General features: G+C 32.3%; 1 long non-coding RNA gene across 1 annotated transcript; it reads left to right on the top strand.

The window, feature by feature from the left end:
• Positions 1–6201: 6201 nt before the first annotated feature.
• On the top strand, positions 6202–13591 carry LOC127724276 (uncharacterized). The gene is made up of 3 exons (XR_007992430.1): positions 6202–6271; positions 7397–7538; positions 13558–13591. It is a non-coding gene; the product is annotated as an uncharacterized LOC127724276 (long non-coding RNA).
• The last annotated feature ends 1712 nt before the right edge of the window (positions 13592–15303 follow it).

Below are 15303 nucleotides of genomic sequence, written 5' to 3'. Positions count from 1 at the left end.
AGATAATTTTAGAAATTCTTCCAGGCTTCATTTTTGAATTTTCTCTGGAAAAGCGGTTTAATGCAGTAAGGTACCTCTTCCTGAATACTGTCTGTGTCCCCTTTAGGAAATTTTGCATTGAAAACAGATATTTGGCAGTCATTTTTACTTTATCAACAACTAATTTCGACTAAAGGCGTTCATGTACATTGATATGGTGTAATAACTCTTTTTTTATTGCTGACACATTGATTAATTAATTTTAATTGTTTTTTTTTGTTTGCTGAGTTTCTGTCTGATTTCGCATACCTGCCATTTCAAGTTTTTTATTTATTTGTGTACGTGCTCCTCCAGTAGTATTTTTTTTATTTAAAAGGATAGAAACGTGGCCTTAAAATAGCCGTTACTTCAAACTTTGTAGGAAAGACGAAACCTCTCCTTTCTATTCACACTTGGAACAAATGTGTTTTTCAAGTAAAAGGTACACTTTTGGTAAAATGTGGCCTAAAATTTTAACTTTATAAAATATAAAAGACCACAATTTAGTTCTTAAATTGGTAATTTTTTTTTTCGAAAGTCTTAATGCAAGGTAAAACAATCTTATAATATAGGCTCCAATGTCAGCATATTCTGAAGATGTTTTGAAATTACGATGATTTTGAACATTTTTTTGGAACTAAAAGATTAAGGAACACCTTTGCCGTAACCTACATCTACTATCAAAATGTTTTATATACACATATAGTGTACATGGCTCTGTCGCTTTGAAATAAAACACAGAGCGAAATACTGTTCCATTGATTTTTTTTTATTATTTTAATACCTCGCAACATAAGACTCAAAGAAAAATAAAATCAAGGAAAAAGAATTTATAATTCTTGATATGTTCAATTTGATGAAAATAAAACTTAGCATGGGATTTAGGAATAATTATTAAATGAAAAAATGTATTCTTGTTGTCAGATCACAATACAGTTGGGTGCAGACCAAGCATTACACTAAGTTAACGCACGTTAACGTCATTGTGTTCCAATATTGCTGTCACTTGTATTATACAATCCATCCTGACATAACAATATAACTGATTTCCTATGCTGCTATATAGATTTACATAATAAACATTCATAAAGTACAAATATAGTCATCATGGTCATGATGGTCAGTTTTGGTTGATGCGGACGAATAATTTTGTTATACGAGTCAGTCTAAGGCATGAAAACTACTGAAATTTGTTTACGATTCAATATTTTGAATAAAAAGAGGACATGCTGGCGCTCTAAATTGATGCAAACAAAATTTTGTAGTCATTGTGTTCCAACATTGCTGTCACTTGTATTATACCGTACATCCTGACATCAAAATATAACTGATTTACTATGCGCCTATATAGATTTGCATGATAAAGTGCAAATATGGTCAGTTTTGGTTGATACGGTCAAATAATTTTGTTATACGAGTCAGTCTGAGATATTAAAACTACTGACATTTGTTTACGATTCAATATTTCAATATTTTGAATAAAAAGAGGACATGCTGGCACTCTAAATAGATGCGAACAAAATTGTGTATTCATTGTGTTTTAATATTGCTGTCATCTTTATTATACAATCTGTCCTGACATAAAAATATTTCTGATTTACTATGCGACGATAAGATTTACATAATAAAGTGCAAATATGGTCAGTTTTGGTTGATGTGGACAAATAATTTTGTTATACGAGTTGGTCTGAGGTATGAAAACTACTCATATTTGTTTACGGTTAAATATTTTGAATAAAAAGAGGACATGATGGCACTCTAAATTGATGTGAACAAAATTAAGAAGTCATTGTGTTCCAATATTGCTGTCATTTGTACTAAACAGTCCGTCCTGACATTAAAATATAACTGATTTACTATGCGGCTATATAGATTTTCTTGATAAAATGCAAGTATTGTCAGTTTTGGTTAATGAGACCAAATAATTTTGTTTTACGAGTCATCCTGAGCCAGCCAGTCTGAGATAAAAAAAAAAACTGTTGGATTTTGGTGATGATTTAATTATTTAAATAAAAGAAGGACATGCTTGAACTGTTTTTTGTGAAGAAAAAGAAATTTACTATAATTAATTTTCAATTTTTTAAAGAGGTGTAATAACATAATTAATTAACTGTAATCGTCAATTTGTCAATTGAAAATGACCAGTTGGTCATTTAATTTTTTATTTACCTTATCATTTGATATTTAAGGTCAGTGTATCCAGGATACGATGACAATCTGCGTTAACGCGCGTTTACTACAAACAGTAAACGTGCGTTTACGTTTGACGAAAATAGAAGACGCGCCTTTTGTTCACGTTAACGTGGAAGTAAACGCGAAAGTAAACGCCCGTTTACTCTTTACAAAATCAGAAGATGCGCCGTTTTTTGCGTTAACGCGGAGGTAAACGCGAAAGTAAACGCCCATTTACTTTTTATGTCTACTGAAATTTCGGGGTTAACGCACAGTTAACGCGGCGTTTACATGAAGTGCATGCGAGTAAACGCCGCGTTAACTTTTTCCGCCTGTCTACATGTAATGCTTTGTCTGCACCCAACTATATCTTTAAAAAAAAGCAATGAAGAGATACAGTAAACGTTAAACTGAAATTAACTTATCAATAATTTTACATTCGCATTTATTACATTTAGTACTCCGAGTACTTTGTAAATCTGTTTCTAGGTAAAAAGTAACAGCAGATGGAATATACAATAATAAAGTGTTTTTCGTCCTCCAGTATACATTTGCGATTACCTCTAGGCAATAGAGAAGAACGAATTTTTAAATATATAACATTCTGTCCACAAAAATCATTTCACAGCTAAAAGGTATTAAGGTCGCACACTTTTAACTGATAGAAATAATAACAAACTTGCTGTGACTTTGAGATGAAGAACAGCAATAAAACCGCTGTTACCTTGCTTTTTGTGTGTTTTTTGATGTGCATGTACTGACTTTTTGTCATGGATGGATACCCCATATCCTTTGCTTTTCTTTTATATCAACGGAGATTGTCTCTCGTGCTGTTTGGAGGCCGTAGAAATTTCTCGTGCTTGATTATTATTATCTTTTGTATTTGTCAAGTTATGGAGTATTGATTCTTGAGATAGCTTCCCTTGTGTGTGATACATCAAGCTCTTAATTATTTAGGGCAGTTTGTGTACTAAAATTTTAATAAGACGCACACCACCTTTTCTTGGTCCTCATTCCTATCCACGTTACATTGTTCACTTCCATACATTTTAAGGGTGATCAATTATCCGTTATTTAGACACCAGACCGTTCTGGATACACCAAACCAGCGGCTCTTTTTACAAAAATCTTAAGAATAAAAATACTCGAAAGTCATACACATTTCAGTACAACTTACGATCAATTTTAATCGTAAGATCTTTTGTAAAAAGAGTCGCAGGTACTTTATATCTGAGAAACAGGCAATATATGCCCTCAGTTTTAGAATACATTCATACATTTTTATTTCATTTTTTTTCTTTTGGTGCCGTGTTAAAGGCCTCACTGTGGCTTCGAAATAAAGCAATAAAAGCGCTGTTCCTTTCCTTTTTGCTTTTTTGTTTTTTGTTTTCTTTTGCTGTGCATGTACTGATTTTGTGTCATGGATGGATACCCCATATACTTTGTTTTTCTATTAGGAAATTTAAGTAATTTCTTGCATTTCAATTTTATTTGTAAAAGTTTGATAAATAAGACTTTAATTTCTGACAATTTAAACTGTTTCAGTAAATGTAAATTTGTTTCTGCAAAAATCTTAATAAAAACTCGTTGAACTGCGCCGGAATATTAAAAAAAAGAAATTTGAAGCATTTATCCCTCTTGAGATACAACAAAATATTTAATGAGAAAGAATGTAAATGTATGTAATTAATCTAATATAATGGAAATTAAACGACTAAAAATGTGCATTTTTTACTTTAAATGACGTTTCTCGATAATCGAAGATTTTGCTTACATGTAATTGTTTAAATTATCTGTGTATTAATGATGATAAATTATAAAGAGGCTGTTGGGTTCGATTTTATTTCTCGGTTAAAATCATTTTCTTTGAATACGTTAGGCCTCAAACGGACGCAATAAAAATGAGGTCGTGACGGCGTCACGCTTAAAATCTTTAGTGTTGATGGTTTTAATACATCAGACAAACTTAATGAGACAGCTTATTTAAAAACGGAAATACGAGATAGTTGTTTAACAAAGTTGTCAACCCTAATTTATGTGGATGGAATTTTAGGAAATCTTTATTAAAAGTACAAAATGCATATTGTCTCCCGCCTTTTACGTACTTTCTTTATTTGTATAGATTAATGCTGTTCATATATCTGTTGTTTTCGATATTCAGAAGCAATCAAATATGTTCTAAATAAAAACAAAAGTAAGCTAGCACTCAACATTAAAAGAATGATATTTAAACACGTTACATCCTCCTTCCCCCCCCCCCCCCCTGTTTCTGTTTTAAAGGTCTCGTTAGCCGGATTTCCTGTAAAAATTTTACAAATGCTATAAATATATGCCCTCTACTGAAATAATTCATCACAAATATTGTTCATTCCAATCAAAAACCAATGTTTAATGTCTGAACAGTAACTGTAATAAAACGTAAACTCCGGTTAAGCTTGACTGGAGAGAGAACACAGTGTTCACAGATAAAAAAAAGACATACCGCCAATATCGACGCCGGTCAACTTACTTAATGCTGATCATATCTACAGACGGAATAGTATTTGGTGATTGAAAAAATCAACACACCTATTAATTGAAAAAAGAGTAAAACATTTTTGAGCATTGTCATAATTTATTTTGCAAATGAACTCTCCATTTGACATAAAGCTCTCATACTCGGTAGGTTTATTTGCCATCATGTATATAGTTATGATTTACTGTCATTATCACATGTATATAGTTATAATTTACTGTCATTATAACATGTATATAGTTATAATTTAATGTCATTATAACATGTATATAGTTATCATTTAATGTCATTATAACATGTATGGCTTTTAACTAGCTGTCAGTAACTGCGAGTACTCTCAAATCGCACTTTCTTTTTAATTTGACCTGTTGATACTATTTGTAATGCTTTTTAGTTATTTGATGTTAACATGGATCTTGTCTATATACCAGCTTTGATAATTTGGTATTTAATTACTACAAATTTTCACTTCTTCGTACTATGAACATCAAAATTATTTCATTTTTCCTAAGATGCTGTTCTTGGACCTGTACAGGAAGTTTTATCTAGCACTAATTGTATATTTTTATTGTTGATATTCACCCCATATGTACCAAGTGTTAGATTAGTTTTATTGATATTAAAGAAATTTCTTGGTATTCCTAAACGGAAGATTTTATACACACAGAAGAAGAAGTATACTTAACAACAAAATTATTTTCATTTACCTGTGTATGATATGACGCAGGTTTCTTCAAAAGTGATGATTTTCTATAAATTGTTTGAAATTTCACAGTGATATCACACTTTAACTTTGTTTAAACTTGTTTGTTTACTTTTGACTTTAATTATTTATCCCTTGTAATTTTTTATTAACTGTGTATTTGCATTCAGGTGTCACAGGTCAAATTTATTCGTTCATTGTGTGTTAATTTACGTTTTTTGATTGAGTTAAGCCTTTCAATTGATATTTTATAGTGTGTTTTTCTATGTTGTGATCTTATACTATTGTTTCAGAAAAGGGAGAAGGTTTGGTACCATTAAAACGTTTATCCCGCTGCAAATGTTTGCACCTGTCCTCAGTCAGGAATCTGATGACAGTAGTTGTCGTCTGTTTATATAGTTCTCACGTGTTTCTCGTTTCTCGTTTTTATATAGATTAGACCGTTGGTTTTTCCGTTTGAATGGTTTTACACTAGTAATTTTTTTTGGCCCTTTATAGCTTGCTGTTCGGTGTGAGCCAATGCTCCGTGTTGAAGGCCGTACCTTGACCTATAATGGTTTACTTTTATAAATTGTAACTTGGATGGAGAGTTGTCTCATTGGCACTCATACCACATCTTTCTATATCTATATATAGTTATAATTTAATGTCATTATAACATGTATAACATGTATATAGTTATAATGTAATGTCATTATAACATGTATAATTTAAACCATCATACCACATTGACATATTGTGACACATTATTTAAAGCCAATCGTATGAAAGATCTTATGAATATTTTTCAGTTTATCATTTCAAAATGAACCTATTAAGAATTGTCGGAGCAACATTTATGCTACTTCTACTCTTTTCGTGCGGTAAGTAAACTAATGCGTTACTACATGTTAACTGGAACATGCATTGTTATTATATACATCAAAATAGTTTATGACGAGGTCGAGTCATACAACACATACTGAAATAGCTTAACTATAAGAATACTGTTGTTTATCTATAAAGTTAAGTAACTATATACAAAAACATGGACAGCACACATTTAGGTCAAATCGATAAAGAGTCTTGAATATTTCATTATTTCGATTGGAAATATTTATCACGATTCCTAAATACAAATAGTGATGACACATACGTAAAAGAGTGGTGTTAAAAAACAGTTTGCTGTCATTATGTTAAATATCAATTTAAACATCCATTACTTCATACTAAATAACTGTTGGGATATCAACAAATTGAAAACGAGTGTCAAATATATTGGGAATAGAGGAATATCAAATACAGCTTTTTTTTGCTATTCAAGCTGATGTAATGCTTTTGTTAAAGAGCAAAAAAGTTTCATTGATAGGATATAGTCTCATTAACACACCTTATCTCCTTTTATTTATAAGGCAGTGTATTTCAATATGTATTTTTGATACATGTATAACATTCGTTTCGTACGGATGCAACTATATTCATTCTTTGAAATATCAAATATTGTCATTTATGTTTGACTCTCTTGAAAAACATAGTGTATTTAAAAAAAGTAATACAAATGGTCAAAATGTTCATATACATATTATGTGTTTAATTCATTCAAAATAATTTAATCTGTATTGATTTATTGCGAATAGGGTTTATATGTATATATCTTAAAGTGGTTGAGCTTTTGATTTTGCCATTTGATAAGGGACTTTCCGATTTGAATTTTCCTTGAAGTTCGGTTTTTTTGTTATTTTACTTTTTTTTTAACAATTACAGATACACATAGACAATATGTGGATTAATTTTCAAATTTACACGGATAAACAGTTAATTCATTATACAAAATTATACAAAACAAAATTAGATTGTTACCTCCAACGGTTAACACTTAATAGGTTGAACAATTTAGATTCTACCGATTAAAATTAATAGAACAATGAAAATCATGAATCAATCTATTGTTACAGTAATACTTAAACTGTTACAAACATTTATCCAAAGTCATTTTTTTCTTATTAAAGCAACTGTTGAATCTTTCGAAAGACCTTTTTCAGTACGTGATGTACTAAATTGTGGCTTTTGTTGTGGAGGTGCCCCAGGTGACGGAACGTGCAGTAAATGTTATTGTACATCGAGAGCAGGAGCGCCATGATGAATCGTAAGGTATGTTTAAATAAATAACCGGTTTTGTATTTTTTTATGATAAAAGTCAAAATGAATGTATAATATCTAAGTGGATTACAACATATAATTACACCAGTAGCATGTCTTGATTAGAATAATCTTTCGAACTTGATTGAGATGTTTATATTTAAATGTTATCATGTTCCTTTCCTTATAAAATGTAATCAAATGGGTCTTCAATTAAGTATTAATCATTTTTATAACATTCGATTAATTATATAATTATAAATTGAGTGCTGTATATGCATGTTCGTTTTATTACGGAATCTTTTACCAGCTAATATAAAAAATATGTAGTATAAATTCCAATGAGAGAACGCTTCACCAGAGATCAAATGACATAGACGTTAATAACTATAGGTCACCACACGGCTTTCCACAATAAGCAAAACCCATACCGCATAGTCAGCCATAACAGGACCCGAAATGACAAATGTTTAACAATTCAACAAGAAAACTAGCTGTCTGATTTATGTAAGAAACAACAAAAGAAATAAAAATATGAAATACAGTAACAAACGACAACCACTGAATTACAGGCTCCTGACTTGGGACAGACATATACAGAATATAGCGGAGTTAAACATGTTAGCGGGCGTCCAACCATCACCTAACCTGGGACAGTAGTGAAACAGTACAACATATGAACAATATATAATCGGTTGATACAACGGAGAAAAACAAGTAACAAAACATAAATCATTCGTGGCAGGGTATTTATACATCCTTACAACAAAACAGATACTCAGTACATATATGAGAGAGTATTCGCAATTACTGACAGCTAGAGTTGAATGCCAATAACAACAAATAAAACAATCATGTATCTAAGACTACGATATCAATCAGTACAAATCCAACATCAATTGTATTTAGTGTAAAGACGTCATTAACAGTCCGAGAACTAAGTTTTGCCAGTAATAACTATTAACATATGAATTCATTGAAAATATTCTGTGTAGAAAGGGATGAGATTAAATCAAGAAAAAAAATACATACACAACAGCAGCAAAGACAACAACAACAAAACACGCTTGAGTAAAGTGGTCCCATAAAACACATGTATTGTATAACAACCACGGTAAATAGATCTCCATAATCAAATTACTAAGAAAGTATAGACAAACAGTTAACCGTGAACAATGATAAAATATACAAATAAAGATCTAGAAAAACCAATCCTACTTATAAACGAAAATGAAATAAGATCACATAATCATGTGGCTTGAATTCTGTGGTGTCATGACGGGAAAAAAAATAACCGAAATAAACAGAACTTTGACATATGTGGAAAGATATTTCGTAACGGTCAAACAACCTTTGCTGGCAATTATAAGTCAGAAGTAAGAACATAAACTTATCCTTATAATAATGTTTACTTTGTGCATTAACCTTTAAACAGCTGCAGCTTGCATACTTTACACTAAACACATTTATTTAAAAACCAGTTGTTGGCATGACACGGGTTATGTTCTTCTCATATATGTTATGATGGTATGATACTAAACCCCTAACCGGAAGGATTGTGCCTGATATTCATATGATGAAGACATAATCTTTCAATCAGTTTAATTGAAGTCTGGAGCTGGCATGTCAGTTAACTGCTAGTAGTCTGTTGTTATCTATGTATTATTGTCATTTTGTTTATTTTCTTTGGTTACATCTTCCGACATCAGACTCGGACTTCTCTTGAACTGAATTTTAATGTGCATATTGTTATGCGTATACTTTTCTACATTGGCTAGAGGTATAGGGGGAGGGTTGAGATCTCATAAACATGTTTAACCCCGCCGCATTTTTGCGCCTGTCCCAAGTGAGGAGCCTCTAGCCTTTGTTAGTCTTGTATTATTTTTAATTTTAGTTTCTTGTGTACAATTTGGAGTTTAGTATGGCGTTCATTATCACTGAACTAGTATATATATTTGTTTAGGGGCCAGCTGAAGGACGCCTCCGGGTGCGGGAATTTCTCGCTGCATTGAAGACCTGTTGGTGGCCTTCTGCTGTTGTCTGTTCTGTGGTCGGGTTGTTGTCTCTTTGACACATTCCCCATTTCCATTCTCAATTTTATTTAACATACCAATGATACAGTAACAAAACTACGAAATGGTACATTAAAATTAAATGTTGAAGTTGATCGTTTATCTGAAAGGACACGAGAACACTGCGTTGATGTGTTTGCTGTTACATGCGATGTGCTGAGAACGAATTCTGTATTGGTACATGTACTTGTATATCCAGCATACAGAACATTCAGAAATATATTTTAACACGTTATTATTGTTTTTGACCGAATACTTCTAAATTATCTTGTTTTTTGAAAGCTACATCTGAATCGTTTACAATTAAGCTCTGTAAATAGGTAAATAATGCATTGCAAGCTAGATTTGATATTATTGGTTAGTTATACTTCAATTGTATTGCTCTCTGCTATCAGTCTTTTGTCACATGGTGTATATAGTATGTATTTCCACAGCATGTCATGCATTCTCTTGCAAATAAATCGTCATTCATGCACCTCTGTTCTTGTTATGATAAAATATCGTGCAACATTGAAGATGTTGTTGAATATAAAAAAAATCTACTCCAAATTACAGACACCGATGTTAGAATCAATGTTTTGGAGTTATATTTAAATCAATAATTGTTCTTCTTTGTTACGAATCATTTTCTTTTCAAAATGGCAGACCATTCTTATCGTATTTTAATCCTAGTATATATGATGAGTTTTATATGCTACTTCAATTATTTTTTTCTTATCTATCTTCAGTGCACGTACTTTCATGTTACATGAGTTATTATATTGGTCGCGTTAGGAACTTTCAGAACTGGGTCAATCTCATCACATGTTTATGTGTCTTTGAATTATCCGAATCATTCGAGAATTTGCTGTTGACCCCGGATTTGTTAATTTCTTTGTCTAATTTTGTTTTTTTAACCTTGTCTAAACTCGCGAAGATTGAGATCTTCAAATATTGTATACTAGACAATTGTCAATTGCTGAAGACTGTGGTTTCAGATGTACATTTGTACATGTCCTTTGGTTTAAAGTTTCTTTGGATAGTCGCCTCGTCGCCTTTTATCTATATGCTACTATTCCCATACATCTAAGGAGATTCTAATATTCAGTGACTGTGAGAATTATGTGATATAGTGTTTTCTTGTACCTATATGTTTGTTCCCAAGATTAAAATTTGGAGTATAAAGATATAAAAGTAAAGTAATCTAACCCCTCCCCACGACGATGTGCATGTCTTAAGTATAACACCCGGCCAGTATTGCTAGTAATGACCGATACATCTGTAATATAACAGATACAGTTACGTTTGCTTCATTATTTTAGTAACATTTAGATATTGAAAATAATATTCGGTTGAAAACAAAATCAACGAAAAAACGGATACTTTGAGCTTCATAGTTATGAAGTTTCAATTTCTATGTACCAACATTCATTCGATCTGTGTATTGGATAAACTTCTCCAAATTGATTTAGAAGTCTAAGTATTTTATCTGCTGTATCACTACTGAGGTTGTATGTTAGAACCCCACACGTTGCTGGTCCGTTCGACTCAAATCCTAATTGATTAGAAATGCCAGTTTTCCTGTTAGAAGTCGGTGGTTCTCGTCGAGTATTTCTGATTCATCAATTAATAAAAACTGGCCTCGACGACAATAGCACTGGCGTGGTGTTAAACATTAAAAAACAGTCATCAATTATCATAATTGAGACGATATTCTAGAGCCTGTGTTTCGTATCATTATTTACTTGATAAAAAGTAAAATCACAAAAATACTGAACTCCGAGGAAAATTAAAAAAGGAACGTCCCTAATCAAATGGCAAAATCAAAAGCTCAAACACATCAAACGAATGGATAACAACTGTCATATTCCTGACTTGGTACAGGCATTTTCGTATGTAGAAAATGGTGGATTAAACCTGGTTTTGAAGCTAGCTAAACCTCTCACTTGTATGACAGTCGCATCAAATTCCATTGAATTGACAACGATGTGTGAACAAAACAAACACAAAAGGTAAAAATGTCACAAATAAGGGTACAACAGAAACACGAACCCCACCAAAAACTGGGAGTGATCTCAGGTGCTCCGGAAGGGTGAGCAGATCCTGCTCCACATCTGGCACCCGGCGCCTTGCTCATGTTATTACAAAGCCGGTAAATAGTCTAATTCGGTAGGTCACATTTGTGAAAAGGGAACGGGATTGTAGTTACGACATAAGGAACATATCCGATATCATCTGTGAAACGGATATTCCATAACGGTCAACAAACTCGTGATGGCGTCCGTAAAATTTACGAAGTGATGATTTCAACTTCACCATTTGGAACTAAAAATGGAAAGGTCACAATTGGGAAGCTGAAATCATCTCTTTTGTCGTAAAGTTTTGTTTTCAACCGACCCTCATTGTCAATTTCTAGAAAAAGGGTTTCTGCTTACATGGAAGCTAATAAAAAAATGGTTCAAAGTGGTAAAGTTGAAGTCATTCAGAAGTTTTACGGACGCAATCACGAGTTATCTGATCATTATAGAATATCTATGTCACAAATGAACACGGATATATTCCAGTTTCGTAACTGAAATCCAATCCTCTTTTCCTCAATTGTGACATCAGGTGTACTTACAATGAGCAACATGACGGGTGCCACTAATGGAGCAGAATTTATTGACCCCTCCAGACATCCTGAGATCATCCGAGTTGTTTTGTGGGGGTTGTGTTAAAGAAGCCTTAGTTTTTCTATATAGTGTTTTGTGGAATTGTTTTTTTTTTCGTCGTCTTTGTTTTCTTTTGCCATGACGTCGTCAGTGTCCATTCGACTTTTGTCACCTTTGTATCTTCCGCCTCTTTTGTCTTTAATATCTTCTTTTTAATGTATTCACAACTTTTAAAAAAATGGAAAAGTTAGAACTTGATATGGTACATTTGTCCATTGATAAAACCCGTACGTATCTGTAGATGCCTTTTGGTTTTGTGGTTTTTGGTAAGTATGTTGACCCCCATCTCTTTTCATTGATATGGTACTGTGTTCATGTTTATATGGATACCCTACATGAATCATGTATGTGTATATAAAACAAGTCCTTGATGGAGTTAGTACTTTACCTGCCCGAGAAAAACATACACCAAAAAACTAATTGCAATTGGTCTTTTGCAACATATTTAGAATGATCAAGTTCATCCCCATGAAAAGATAAATTCTGTGTAATTACTGATCTAAAGATTCAAAAAATGGATGCGATAAAATTACACGGCAAGCAAAAGTCTTAAACAGCATATTATGTTATAAAAACAAATAAAAAAGTATCCTTGTCAAACCGATTGTCTCGTCAATAGTACATTCTGTATTGGTTAATTAATTGTGGATGAACTAAACTAAGGCCATGCAAGTTACAAATATCCCAAATTTGTATTGTGTTGTTATCGACCTGAGTCTTGCCCATGCCATCAAGATATAAGCAAATATTATTCAACAGATATTCTTATTTTTGTGTTTGTGTTTGGATATGTTATTATGATAAATTATAATTTACATGTATACGCATCATAAATACTAAACATCCTATTTTTTTCGGGAAAAATAGTGAATGTGAATAATCGGTAGTTGAAATCAGACGTCAATGAATAACAACCGAATAACACACAACGCCATGTTTTTATAATATAATGGTAGGTTTCAAGAACATCTGAATTAGTTTAACGATTGTATTGTTCGTTGGCGCTCCACGAAAAAAGCAGGAATACTACAATTACGATATATGTTGTGCGTAAAATGATAATGTTATGTGTAAATAGAGCAGATCCATCTCATTAACTCCAAATAATTAGTTTTTGGACATGTTGTATGATTCATAAGTATTTTCATATAAAATGTGTTAGTTTCATGGTATTTGGGATACTAAGCACTGAATATTAAAGACAATTGTCTGCACACATTATTGTTTTTAGAATACTTATCTATATCTAATTTAAACTTTATATTCTAGAAAAATGATCTTGCCGAATCCTGATACACATCTGATGTTAAAGTTAATAAAATATAAAAATATTTGAGAACAAATCTTGACTTTATTAACAATTGATTTGCATTGCCGAACCATACAGTCAAATTATACATATGTGAATAAAACATATAAATATCTATATATAAAAGAAGGATAAGTTAATGTTAAATTGTGCAGGGAAGAGTAAATGATACAACAAGAGGTATATTTCTTACGCATTAAGTTACTATTTCGAACATGCATATAGGGAAACCCCTAATGAGACAACAACACACCAAACAACGCAAAAATAACCTAACAACAATACAATTAAGATTCGACACAAAGTTTTTCTTCGAGATAAAAATACAGGTTTCTACGCTTAACGACACCACTAGACTACAAAATCACTAATCTTTGGTTGAGATTTGATAAATTTCAGTAAAACAATTAATTTCTAGAATATTTAGCTAAGTTAGCATACATTGCAAAGGTTGTCCAAATGATTTTTATAATGCAAATAGATAAACTCATTAATGGACACTTCAAATGTGGGCGAAAGTTGACACAATATAATAAGCAGAATGAATGGATGAAGAACATGAAGATGTCAAGAGTTTGAAACAAATTCGACCTTTTATTGATTAGGATAACCTTTGATTATCGTATGATGAAGACACAATTTTTTCATCAATTTAATTGAGGGATGGAGCTGGCATGTCAATTACTGCTAGTATTCGTTTGTTAATTTATGTTGATCATTGTCCTTTTGCTCAGTTTCTTCTGTTATCAATTCTAACATCGGACTCGAACTTCTTTTTAACTAAGTTTTACTGTGCGTATTGCTGTGTGTTTGTTTATTCCACAATGACAAGAAGTAATAAGGGGATTAAGATCTCACAAAACATGTTAACCCCCGCCGCATTTTTGCACCTGTCCCAAGTCAGGAACATCTAGCCTTTGTTAGTCTTGTGTGTGTTTTTCAATTTTGGTTCATTTGTATGTTTTGGAGTTAAGTGTGGCGTTTATTTCGATGAACTAGTTCACATTTTTGTTTAGAGGCCAGCTGAAACCCGCCTCGGGTGCGGGATTTTCTCGCTGTGTTGAAGACCCATTGGTGGCCGTGGGCTGTTTTCTGCTCCTTGGTCGGGTTTTTGTCTCTTTGACACATTCTCAATTCTCAATTTTATAGTGTACATTATTGTTAAGGGTCCAGCTGATACCAACCTCCGGATGCGGATTTTCTCGCTGCGTTGACAACCTATTAATAGCTTTGGGTTGTTTTGGTCTGGTTGTTGTCTCTTTTGCACATTCCCGTTTTCCATTCTTTATTCTATATTTCAACAAGTTTTGTATTCTTTAAATGTTTTAACAAAAAGTTTATGAGAACACAAAAAGGAATTATAGAAATCACCAATAAGTTACAGTACAGTACAATACACCACATCAACAACAAACACCCGACTCTTTCGAAAAAATAGATATTCATACAGCGACATGCAACACATGGTGAAGATAGTCGGACGTGCTAACCTATTAAATTTTTACCTATTATGTCTGTTTGTTTTGATCACACATTGTTGTCAATATAATGGAAAATTTGTTTGCGACGGTCATACATGTGAGAGGTTTAGCTAGCTATAAAACCAGCTTTAATCCACCCTTTTCTGCATAAGGTAACGCCTGTACCAAATCAGAAATATGACAATTGCTTTCCATTCATTTAATGTGTTTGAGCTTTTTATTTTG

This window comes from Mytilus californianus, unplaced genomic scaffold (genome assembly GCF_021869535.1).
Source record: "Mytilus californianus isolate M0D057914Y unplaced genomic scaffold, xbMytCali1.0.p SCAF_14, whole genome shotgun sequence".
Taxonomy (NCBI): Eukaryota; Metazoa; Mollusca; class Bivalvia; order Mytilida; family Mytilidae; genus Mytilus; species Mytilus californianus.
This window is presented reverse-complemented; position numbering and strand designations above follow the sequence as displayed.